Source organism: Oncorhynchus mykiss, chromosome 21, assembly GCF_013265735.2.
Source record: "Oncorhynchus mykiss isolate Arlee chromosome 21, USDA_OmykA_1.1, whole genome shotgun sequence".
In the NCBI taxonomy this organism is placed as follows: domain Eukaryota; kingdom Metazoa; phylum Chordata; class Actinopteri; order Salmoniformes; family Salmonidae; genus Oncorhynchus; species Oncorhynchus mykiss.
The window spans coordinates 5,997,251-6,008,117 of record NC_048585.1 but is presented as its reverse complement, the minus strand read 5'-3'; positions in this window follow the sequence as shown (position 1 = coordinate 6,008,117).

Sequence of the window (10,867 nt, the reverse complement as noted above, 5' to 3'; positions counted from 1 at the left end):
ACCAAAAGAGAGAGAGAGAGAGAGAGATGGGGTGGAGGGGGCTTGTCCTAGGTGTTCAATTACATGGTGCAGAAGGGAGATGAAATCAATAACATTTAAATTGCTTATGGTAATCACCTGCAGTCCAATCACTAACATCAGCATACACCAACTGTTGACCTTCTGTCCAGTTCTGTCCACTACTGATCTGCTAATGTGCTGCTGTGACCTCAACACTGAAACATGGCAGAAGAAACCTCAACACTGAAACATGACAGAAGAAACCTCAACACTGAAACATGATAGAAGTAACCTCAACACTGAAACATGGTAGATGAAACCTCAACACTGAAACATGACAGAAGAAACCTCAACACTGAAACATGACAGAAGAAACCTCAACACTGAAACATGACAGAAGAAACCTCAACACTGAAACATGGTAGAAGAAACCTCAACACTGAAGAAACCTCAACACTGAAACATGGTAGAAGAAACCTCAACACTGAAACATGGTAGAAGAAACCTCAACACTGAAGAAACTTCAACACTGAAACATGATAGAAGTAACCTCAACACTGAAACATGGTAGAAGAAACCTCAACACTGAAACATGGTAGAAGAAACCTCAACACTGAAGAAACCTCAACACTGAAATATGGTAGAAGAAACCTCAACACTGAAACATGGTAGAAGAAACCTCAACACTGAAACATGGTAGAAGAAACCTCAACACTGAAACATGGTAGAAGAAACCTCAACACTGAAACATGGTAGAAGTAACCTCAACACTGAAGAAACCTCAACACTGAAGAAACCTCAACACTGAAACATGATAGAAGTAACCTCAACACTGAAACATGGTAGAAGAAACCTCAACACTGAAACATGGTAGAAGAAACCTCAACACTGAAACATGGTAGAAGTAACCTCAACACTGAAGAAACTTCAACACTGAAACATGGTAGAAGTAACCTCAACACTGAAACATGGTAGAAGAAACCTCAACACTGAAACATGGTAGAAGTAACCTCAACACTGAAACATGGTAGAAGAAACCTCAACACTGAAACATGGTAGAAGAAACCTCAACACTGAAGAAATCTCAACACTGAAGAAACCTCAACACTGAAACATGGTAGAAGTAACCTCAACACTGAAGAAACCTCAACACTGAAACATGATAGAATAAACCTCATCACTGAAACATGGTAGAAGTAACCTCAACACTGAAACATGGTAGAAGAAACCTCAACACTGAAACATGGTAGAAGAAATCTCAACACTGAAACATGGTAGAAGAAACCTCAACACTGAAACATGATAGAAGAAACCTCAACACTGAAGAAACCTCAACACTGAAGAAACTTCAACACTGAAATATGGTAGAAGAAACCTCAACACTGAAACATGGTAGAAGAAACCTCAACACTGAAATATGGTAGAAGAAACCTCAACACTGAAACATGGTAGAAGAAACCTCAACACTGAAACATGGTAGAAGAAACCTCAACACTGAAGAAACTGCAACACTGAAACATGATAGAAGAAACTTCAACACTGAAACATGATAGAAGAAACCTCAACACTGAAACATGACAGAAGAAACCTCAACACTGAAACATGGTAGAAGTAACCTCAACACTGAAACATGGTAGAAGAAACCTCAACACTGAAACATGGTAGAAGAAACCTCAACACTGAAACATGGTAGAAGAAACCTCAACACTGAAACATGGTAGAAGTAACCTCAACACTGAAGTAACCTCAACACTGAAACATGGTAGAAGAAACCTCAACACTGAAACATGGTAGAAGTAACTTCAACACTGAAGTAACCTCAACACTGAAACATGGTAGAAGAAACCTCAACACTGAAACATGGTAGAAGTAACCTCAACACTGAAGAAACCTCAACACTGAAACATGATAGAAGAAACCTCATCACTGAAACATGGTAGAAGTAACCTCAACACTGAAACATGGTAGAAGAAACCTCAACACTGAAACATGGTAGAAGAAATCTCAACACTGAAACATGGTAGAAGAAACCTCAACACTGAAACATGATAGAAGAAACCTCAACACTGAAACATGGTAGAAGTAACCTCAACACTGAAGAAACTTCAACACTGAAGAAACTTCAACACTGAAACATGGTAGAAGAAACCTCAACACTGAAACATGACAGAAGAAACCTCAACACTGAAGAAACCTGAACACTAAAGAAACTTCAACACTGAAACATGGTAGAAGAAACATCAACACTGAAACATGGTAGAAGAAACCTCAACACTGAAACATGGTAGAAGAAACCTCAACACTGAAACATGGTAGAAGAAACCTCAACACTGAAACATGGTAGAAGAAACCTCAACACTGAAACATGGTAGAAGAAACCTCAACACTGAAACATGGTAGAAGAAACATCAACACTGAAACATGGTAGAAGAAACCTCAACACTGAAACATGACAGAAGAAACCTCAACACTGAAACATGACAGAAGCTAGTCAGTGAGGTCAGTGACTGGGGGGGTTGCATTAGGGCAAGGCTGCTGTGAGGTCCTGCCTCATGACGCCAAAGGTGGGACTAAGGTGTTGTGGGTCTCCATTGTTTAAGGGGAGGGGGGTTATAACAGGTCTGGGCAACTCCAGGGGGTTCCATTGTTGAAGGGGTTATAACAGGCCTGGGAAACTCCAGGGGTTTCTATTGTTTAAGGGAGGGGTTATAACAGGCCTGGGCAACTCCAGGGGTTCCCATTGTTTAAGGGAGGGGTTATAACAGGCCTGGGCAACTCCAGGGGTTCCCATTGTTTAAGGGAGGGGTTATAACAGGCCTGGGCAACTCCAGGGGTTCCCATTGTTTAAGGGAGGGGTTATAACGGAGGCCTGATTGATGTCACACTTTTACCCCGGTCCCCAGCTAACACATCTCCAATAATCAACCAATCATGATCTTCAGTTAAACATGCAATGAGTTCAAAATCAGATGTGTTTGCAAGGGATGGAGGGAAAAGTGTTAAACCAATCAGACCCTAGGGACGGGGGGAAAGGTGTTAAACCAATCAGGCCCTAGGGATGGAGGGGGGGGGGGGGAGTGTTAAACCAATCAGACCCTAGGGATGGAGGGGGGGGGGGAGTGTTAAACCAATCAGACCCTAGGGACGAGGGGAAAAGTGTTAAACCAATCAGACTCTAGGGATGGGGGGGAAAAGTGTTAAACCAATCAGACCCTAGGGATGGGGGGAAAAGTGTTAAACCAATCAGACCCTAGGGATGGGGGGAAAAGTGTTAAACCAATCAGGCCCTAGGGATGGAGGGGGGGGGAGTGTTAAACCAATCAGACCCTAGGGATGGAGGGGGGGGGGGGTGTGTTAAATCAGACCCTAGGGCTGGGAGGAAAAGTGTTAAACCAATCAGGCCCTAGGGATGGAGGGGGGGGGGGGGGGGAGTGTTAAGCCAATCAGACCCTAGGGATGGGGGGGGGGGGGGGGAGTGTTAAACCAATCAGACCCTAGGGACAAGGGGAAAAGTGTTAAACCAATCAGGCCCTAGGGATGGAGGGGGGGGGGGGGGGGAGTGTTAAACCAATCAGACCCTAGGGATGGAAGGGGGGGGGGGGGGGGGGGGGGTGTTAAATCAGACCCTAGGGATGGGAGGCAAAGTGTTAAACCAATCAGACCCCGAGGACTGGAATTACCCAGGCCTGGGTTATAAGTAGTTGTAGGGTCATGGCTCTTTGCAAACTACTGATGTCACAACTGAACACCTTTCAGTCTGAGGAAATAATGAGTCAAGATCCTGCAACCGTGAGATAGGACTGTTAAAACCCCCAATCTGCCGTGACGTCGTGGCTTCGTAATGTCCATCCTGTGGTACAGTAACTACAGTACCCAATTGATTCACCAGAGCTTCATCTAGTCCTACTGTGAGTCGGATTCCTCCATTCCTTCTTGCTAACCGCTCATTAATTTTTCAGGAACCCGCGGCGCCGTAGATACGTTGTATGATATAAATCTCCTACCAGCCCCGTCTGTCTGTCTGTCCGACACCTCGCTGCAGTGCCGGTTTGAGGAGAGACGACTTTGAAGTTCTGCCTAATTAAGCTCCTGTACGGTTAACGAGGCGAACAATAAGGTGGGTTACCGGGCAGATCAGAGGCAGATCATGACAGATAATGAACAATAAGGTATCATTATTCTGATGGTTAGATCTGAGGGGTAAGAGATGACAGGTAATGGAATAGAGAGACAAAGACATACAGTGTTAGAGAGAGAGAGAGAGAGAGAGAGAGAGAGAGAGAGAGAGACAGAGAGATATTTTAATTTTGAAAAACTCCCATATCTACTGGTTGAAATTCCACAGTGTGACATCACAGCAGCAAGATTTGTGACCTGTTGCCACGAGAAAAGGGCAACCAGTGAAGAGCAAACACCATTGTAAATACAACCCATATTTATGCTTATTTATTTTATCTTGTGTCCTTTAACCATTTGTACATTGTTAAAATACTGTATATATATATATAATATGACATTTGTAATGTCTTTATTGTTTTGAAACCTCTGTATGTGTAATGTTTACTGTTAATTTTTATTGTTTATTTCACTTTATATATTCACTTATATATTATCTACCTCACTTGCTTTGGCAATGTTAACACATGTTTCCCATGCCAATAAAGCCCTTGAATTGAATTGAATTGAATTGAGAGAGACAGAGAGAGGGAGATAGAGAGCAATAAAGAGAGAGTGATAGAGAGTGAGAGAGAGAGAGTGAGAGAGTGAGAGAGAGTGAGAGAGAGTGAGAGAGAGAGAAAGAGAGAGTGATAGAGAGAGAGAGAGAGTGAGAGAGAGAGAGAGAGTGAGAGAGAGAGAGAGGGTGATAGAGGGAGTGTGAGGTGAGAGAGAGAGAGAGAGAGAGAGAGAGAGAGAGAGAGAGAGAGAGAGTGAGAGATAGTGATAGAGGGAGTGAGAGTGAGAGTGAGAGACAGATAGATAGATATTTTGGGATGAGTCCTTAATAAAAACATGGCCCGGAGTGCTAATTTCAAGGCGGTGCTGACGGGGATATTTAAGACGAACCAAACACTGGTTTTATCTGTGACACAGATGGTTAGGGATGTTTACGTGAGGAAACGCTGCCTATCCAGCTGTGACACACCCTGCCCAGATGAACATGGAACAACATGTACTTTTGGTGTCTGTACACTTTGTATTTAGAAACATAAAAAACAGCAATGTTTTTGTTTTTTTTCCCCCTCTCATTTCGTTTTATTTCATAAAAAAAAACAAACACAGCCTCTCAATAAAGATTGTTTTCTTCTTGTCCAGACCAATGTAATCACGTAGGCTGGTCAAGACCGTTGACAGAGTGCTTGGCTTGTGAGACGTGCATAAGACCCCCCCCCCCCCCCCCACCATGATGTAGGCTGTATGTGTCCAATACCCATCATGCAACAAGAGACGAGAACCTCTGTGAATACCAGAGTGGAAGTGAAGAAGAAAAATTTGAATTTGATAATTTGAATTAAAACTAAAGTTATTAGAATGATTCACTGTCCTGGTTTTATGGTGAGAATGTCCATGGTGCACAATGCAATGCGGATTCTGAATGGATTGTGAATGAGATCTATCAGACCTCAGGATAAGACCCAGCTGCAGACAGTCGGAAAATAACTGATGTTTGTTTAGGATAAACAGAACGGCAGGAAAACGACAGGTCAAGGACAGGCAGAGGTCAGGGTCAGGACAGGCAAAGGTCAGGGGCAGGGCAGGTAGAGGTCAGGGACCCAGGGCAGAGTCTGTAAGGTACAGAACGGCAGACAGAGGTCAGGGTCAGGACAGGCAGAGGTCAGGGTCAGGACAGGCAGAGGTCAGTGACCCAGGGCAGAGTCCGTAAGATACAGAACGGCAGACAGGCTCAGGGTCAGGGCAGGCAGGGTCAGGACAGACAGGGTCAGGGCAGACAGGCTCAGGGTCAAGGACAGGCAGAGGTCAGGGTCAGGGCAGGCAGAGGTCAGGGTCAGGGCAGGCAGGCTCAGGGTCAGGGCAGGCAGAATGGAGGGAGAACTAGAAAACAGGAACTAACAAGAAACAGTACGGCAAAACAAGCTGGTCTGCTTCACGAGACAAGACGAACTGGCAAACAGACAAACAGAGAACACAGGTATAAATACACCGGGGATAATGGGGCAGATGGGCAACACAGAGACAGAGATCTGTAAGATGCTTCCAATACAGCTATAAAACATTATATTAAGGTAAGTGGACATTCTCTCTTTCTCTTTTTATGGGATCTTTGTCCTTTACATTGGATCTTTGTCCTTTACATTGGATCTTTGTCCTTTACATTGGATCTTTGTCCTTTATATTGAATATTTGTCCTTTACATTGGATCTTTGTCCTTTACATTGGATCTTTGTCCTTTACATTGGATCTTTGTCCTTTACATTGGATCTTTGTCCGGTGACTGTGAAAACCTCAGATGTGCGTAAAACCCTCCATCGTCTGTCTGTTGTAATATTATACGCCAACGGGAAGCAATTACCGTGTATTCAGACTGTTTACAACAACTTGTTGTTGTTGTTTCGTTTCGAATTTAATTACAATTATTCACTCTCTTTTTTTTTGTATGAATTTAATCTAGCTGATTGACAACATTTGGCGTGTCCATGTTCAGTCATAGTGTAATTTATAACAGGTCTATATGTTTATATTTCATCATGTTCAGCCATAATGTAATTTATAACAGGTCTATATGTTTATATTTCATCATGTTCAGTCATAATGTAATTTATAACAGGTCTATATGTTTATATTTCATCATGTTCAGTCATAATGTAATTTATAACAGGTCTATATGTTTATATTTCATCATGTTCAGCCATAATGTAATTTATAACAGATCTATCTATATGTTTATATTTCATCATGTTCAGCCATAGTGTAATTTATAACAGGTCTATATGTTTATATTTCATCATGTTCAGTCATAATGTAATTTATAACAGGTCTATATGTTTATATTTCATCATGTTCAGCCATAATGTAATTTATAACAGGTCTATATGTTTATATTTCATCATGTTCAGCCATAATGTAATTTATAACAGGTCTAAATGTTTATATTTCATCATGTTCAGTCATAGTGTAATTTATAACAGGGTCAAGCTAACATACGTACCAAAGACGGGGTTGGTCTACATTTAGTTATTTTGTTTCTGTAAGCTGTTTTAACAAACTATAACGGACTAACGTTGGACTTGGGAGTCCATAAAAGACCAGAAACACAGAACCACATATTTAGCCATGGAGCGCGTTCTGATTGGCCAGTCGGGGGCCAGGCCTCGACAACACCCACAACTTGTTGTGTTGTTAAAACTCAGGCCGTTTGCGCCAATGCCAGCGACTGTGATAATTGTGCTTGTGAAAAAAACAGACGTATTTCTGATGCACACAGGAACCTATAGCGCTACCGCCCACTGAGTTGGCTTTGTTACAGTAGAGGCCAGACTGTACATACATACTGACAAGAACAAAGATACTGAGATGGACAAAGGGACTGGCCTCCCTCTATTACAGAATAACAGAGTTATAACCCAGGATTTAATGGAACCTCCTCTCCTCCTCCTCTCTCCTCTCCTCCTCCTCTCTCCTCTCCTCCTCCTCTCTCCTCCTCTCTCCTCTCCTCCTCCTCTCCTCCTCCTCTCTCCTCTCCTCCTCCTCTCCCTCTATTGCAGAATAACAGAGTTATAACCCAGGATTTAATGGAACCTCCTCTCTCCTCTCCTCCTCCTCTCTCCTCTCCTCCTCCTCCTCTCTCTCCTCTCCTCCTCCTCTCTCATTCTCCTCCTCCTCTCCTCCTCCTCCTCTTCTCCTCCTCCTCTCTCCTCTCATCTCCTCCTCCTCTCCTCTCCTCCTCCTCTCCCTCTATTGCAGAATAACAGAGTTATAACCCAGGATTTAATACAACTATCATGTTGGAACCTCCTCTCCTCCTCTCTCCTCTCATCCCTTCTCCTCCTCCTCTCTCCTCTCATCCCTTCTCCTCCTCCTCTCTCCTCCTCCTCTCCTCTCATCCTCCTCTCTCCTCTCTCTCCTCCTCCTCCTCTCTCCTTCTCCTCTCTCCTTCTCCTCCTCCTCTCTCCTTCTCCTCCTCTCTCCTTCTCCTCCTCCTCTCTCCTTCTCCTCCTCCTCCTCTCTCCTCCTCCTCCTCTCCTCTCTCCTCTCCTCTCTCCTCCTCCTCTCCCTCTATTGCAGAATAACAGAGTTATAACCCAGGATTCCTCTCATCCTCCTCCTCCTCTCTTCCCTTCTCCTCTCTCCTCCCCCATTCCTCTCCTCTCATCCTTCTCCTCCTCTCCTCTCCTCCCTTCTCCTCTCTTCTCCACCTCTCCTCCCCCACTCCTCTCCTCTCATCCCTTCTCCTCCCTTCTCCTCTCCACCTCTCCTCCCCCACTCCTCTCCTCTCATCCCTTCTCCACCTCTCCTCCCCCACTCCTCTCCTCTCATCCCTTCTCCCCCTCCTCTCTCCTCCCCCTCTCCTCTCCTCTCATCCCTTCTCCTCCTCCTCTCTTCTCTACCTCTCCTCCCCCACTACTCTTCCTCTCATCCCTTCTTCTCCTCCTGTCCCCTCTCCTCCTACTCTCCTCTCATCCCTTCTTCTCCTCCTGTCCCCTCTCCTCCTACTCTCCTCTCATCCCTTCTCCTCCTCCTGTCCCCTCTCCTACTCTCCTCTCATCCCTTCTTCTCCTCCTGTCCCCTCTCCTCCTACTCTCCTCTCATCCCTTCTCCTCCTCCTATCCCGTCTCCCCCCCCACTCCCCTCTCCTCCTCCTCTCATCCCTTCTCCTCCTCCTCTCCTCTCATCCCCCCTCCTCCTCCTCCCCTCTCCTCCTCCCCTGTCCTGCTGTGAAATGCTTGTCTTGACTGAGGGATGAGGACCCTGGAAGAGCAAAGGGCTCTAAACAGATGAGCTTCTATAAAAACCCTTCTACTTCTACAGAGGACAAATGCAAAACGCCACGCACCACAGTGTGTGTGTGTGTCTGCAGCCTTCACGGTAAGCTCACCCCACTGTTTACAGTACCAGCCGTGGATGTGTGTGGAGGTGGTTTACGGTAATGTCAGTCACCTTCGTATTAACATCGTTGGTCGCTAGCTGATTGTTCTAAACTAAACTGGTCATTTCAAAGGTTTACTGTTGATGTGGAAATAACATTAGAGGTCATCTTCAAAATACTATTTGTGTATTTCTGACTCGGTTTTTAAATGAGCTGTACAGATGCTGAGAGGAGGAGAGGCTGAGAGGAGGAGAGGCGGAGAGGAGGAGATGCTGAGAGGAGGAGAGGCTGAGAGGAGGAGAGGCTGAGAGGAGGAGATGCTGAGAGGAGAGGCTGAGAGGAGGAGAGGCTGAGAGGAGGAGATGCTGAGAGGAGAGGCTGAGAGGAGGAGATGCTGAGAGGAGGAGATGCTGAGAGGAGGAGAGGCTGAGAGGAGGAGATGCTGAGAGGAGGAGAGGCTGAGAGGAGGAGATGCTGAGAGGAGGAGAAGCTGAGAGGAGGAGATGCTGAGAGGAGGACAGGCTGAGAGGAGGAGAGGCTGAGAGGAGGAGAAGCTGAGAGGAGGAGATGCTGAGAGGAGGAGATGCTAAGAGGAGGAGATGCTGAGAGGAGGAGATGCTAAGAGGAGGAGATGCTGAGAGGAGGAGATGCTGAGAGGAGGAGAGGCTGAGAGGAGGAGATGCTGAGAGGAAGAGAGGCTGAGAGGAGGAGAGGCTGAGAGGAGGAGAGGCTGAGAGGAGGAGAGACTGAGAGGCTGAGAGGAGGAGATGCTAAGAGGAGAGATTGAGAGGAGGAGAGAGGAGGAGAGGCTGAGAGGAGGAGATGCTGAGAGGAGGAGATGCTGAGAGGAGAAGATGCTGAGAGGAGATGCTAAGAGGAGGAGAGGCTGAGAGGAGGAGATGCTAAGAGGAGGAGATGCTGAGAGGAGGAGAGACTGAGAGGAGGAGAGGCTGAGAGGAGGAGATGCTGAGAGGAGGAGATGCTGAGAGGAGGAGATGCTAAGAGGAGGAGATGCTGAGAGGAGGAGATGCTAAGAGGAGGAGATGCTAAGAAGAGGAGATTCTAAAAGGAGATGCTAAGAGGAGGAGATGCTAAGAGGAGGAGATTCTGAGAGGAGGGGCTGAGAGAGACCCTTTAATGAGCTGCACCTGGTCTATAAATGACTAGTAATGAACACAACCTCGGTTGACTTTTAAAAGGGCTCCCTCTAGTGGGATGAATGAGACCTGCAGATGTGTGGAACGTTACCAGCCTGGAATCCACTTTGAACGCAGCGTTCCTTTCACTACTGAAACTAAACCATAGTTCAATGGAGTGTGGTTTCAGGTTTCAGTGTGGATTCCAGGCTAAAATATTACTTCACCAGGCACTAAAGACATGTAACAGGAGATTCAGAAGTTGAATATCTAGGAAGGAAGGAACTATTCACCAAACACAGAGAACCGTTAGTTAAAAATACTTTGGATTTAGTACAATCATACAGGTAGTTCTTTGGTCAGACTAGCTGGCTCAGTTCTCTACGTCTCAACCAACCCAGTCTCCTGTAACGACTAGAGGCCTCTGGAAATTCATTCCATATTTCTCATAAATCTATATTTTATAGATTTAACAATTGGCAGTACAAACAGTTATCTAACAAACTATTACATTCAGATATTGGCATGTAATCAGGGGAAGAGTCGCGAATGGAACCCTATTCCTTATATAGGGCACTACTTTTGACCAGAGCCCTATGGGAGCCCTATAAATCCACTCCTTTTGACCAGAGCCCAATGGGAGCCCTATAAATCCACTACTTTTAACCAGAGCCCTATGGGAGCCCTA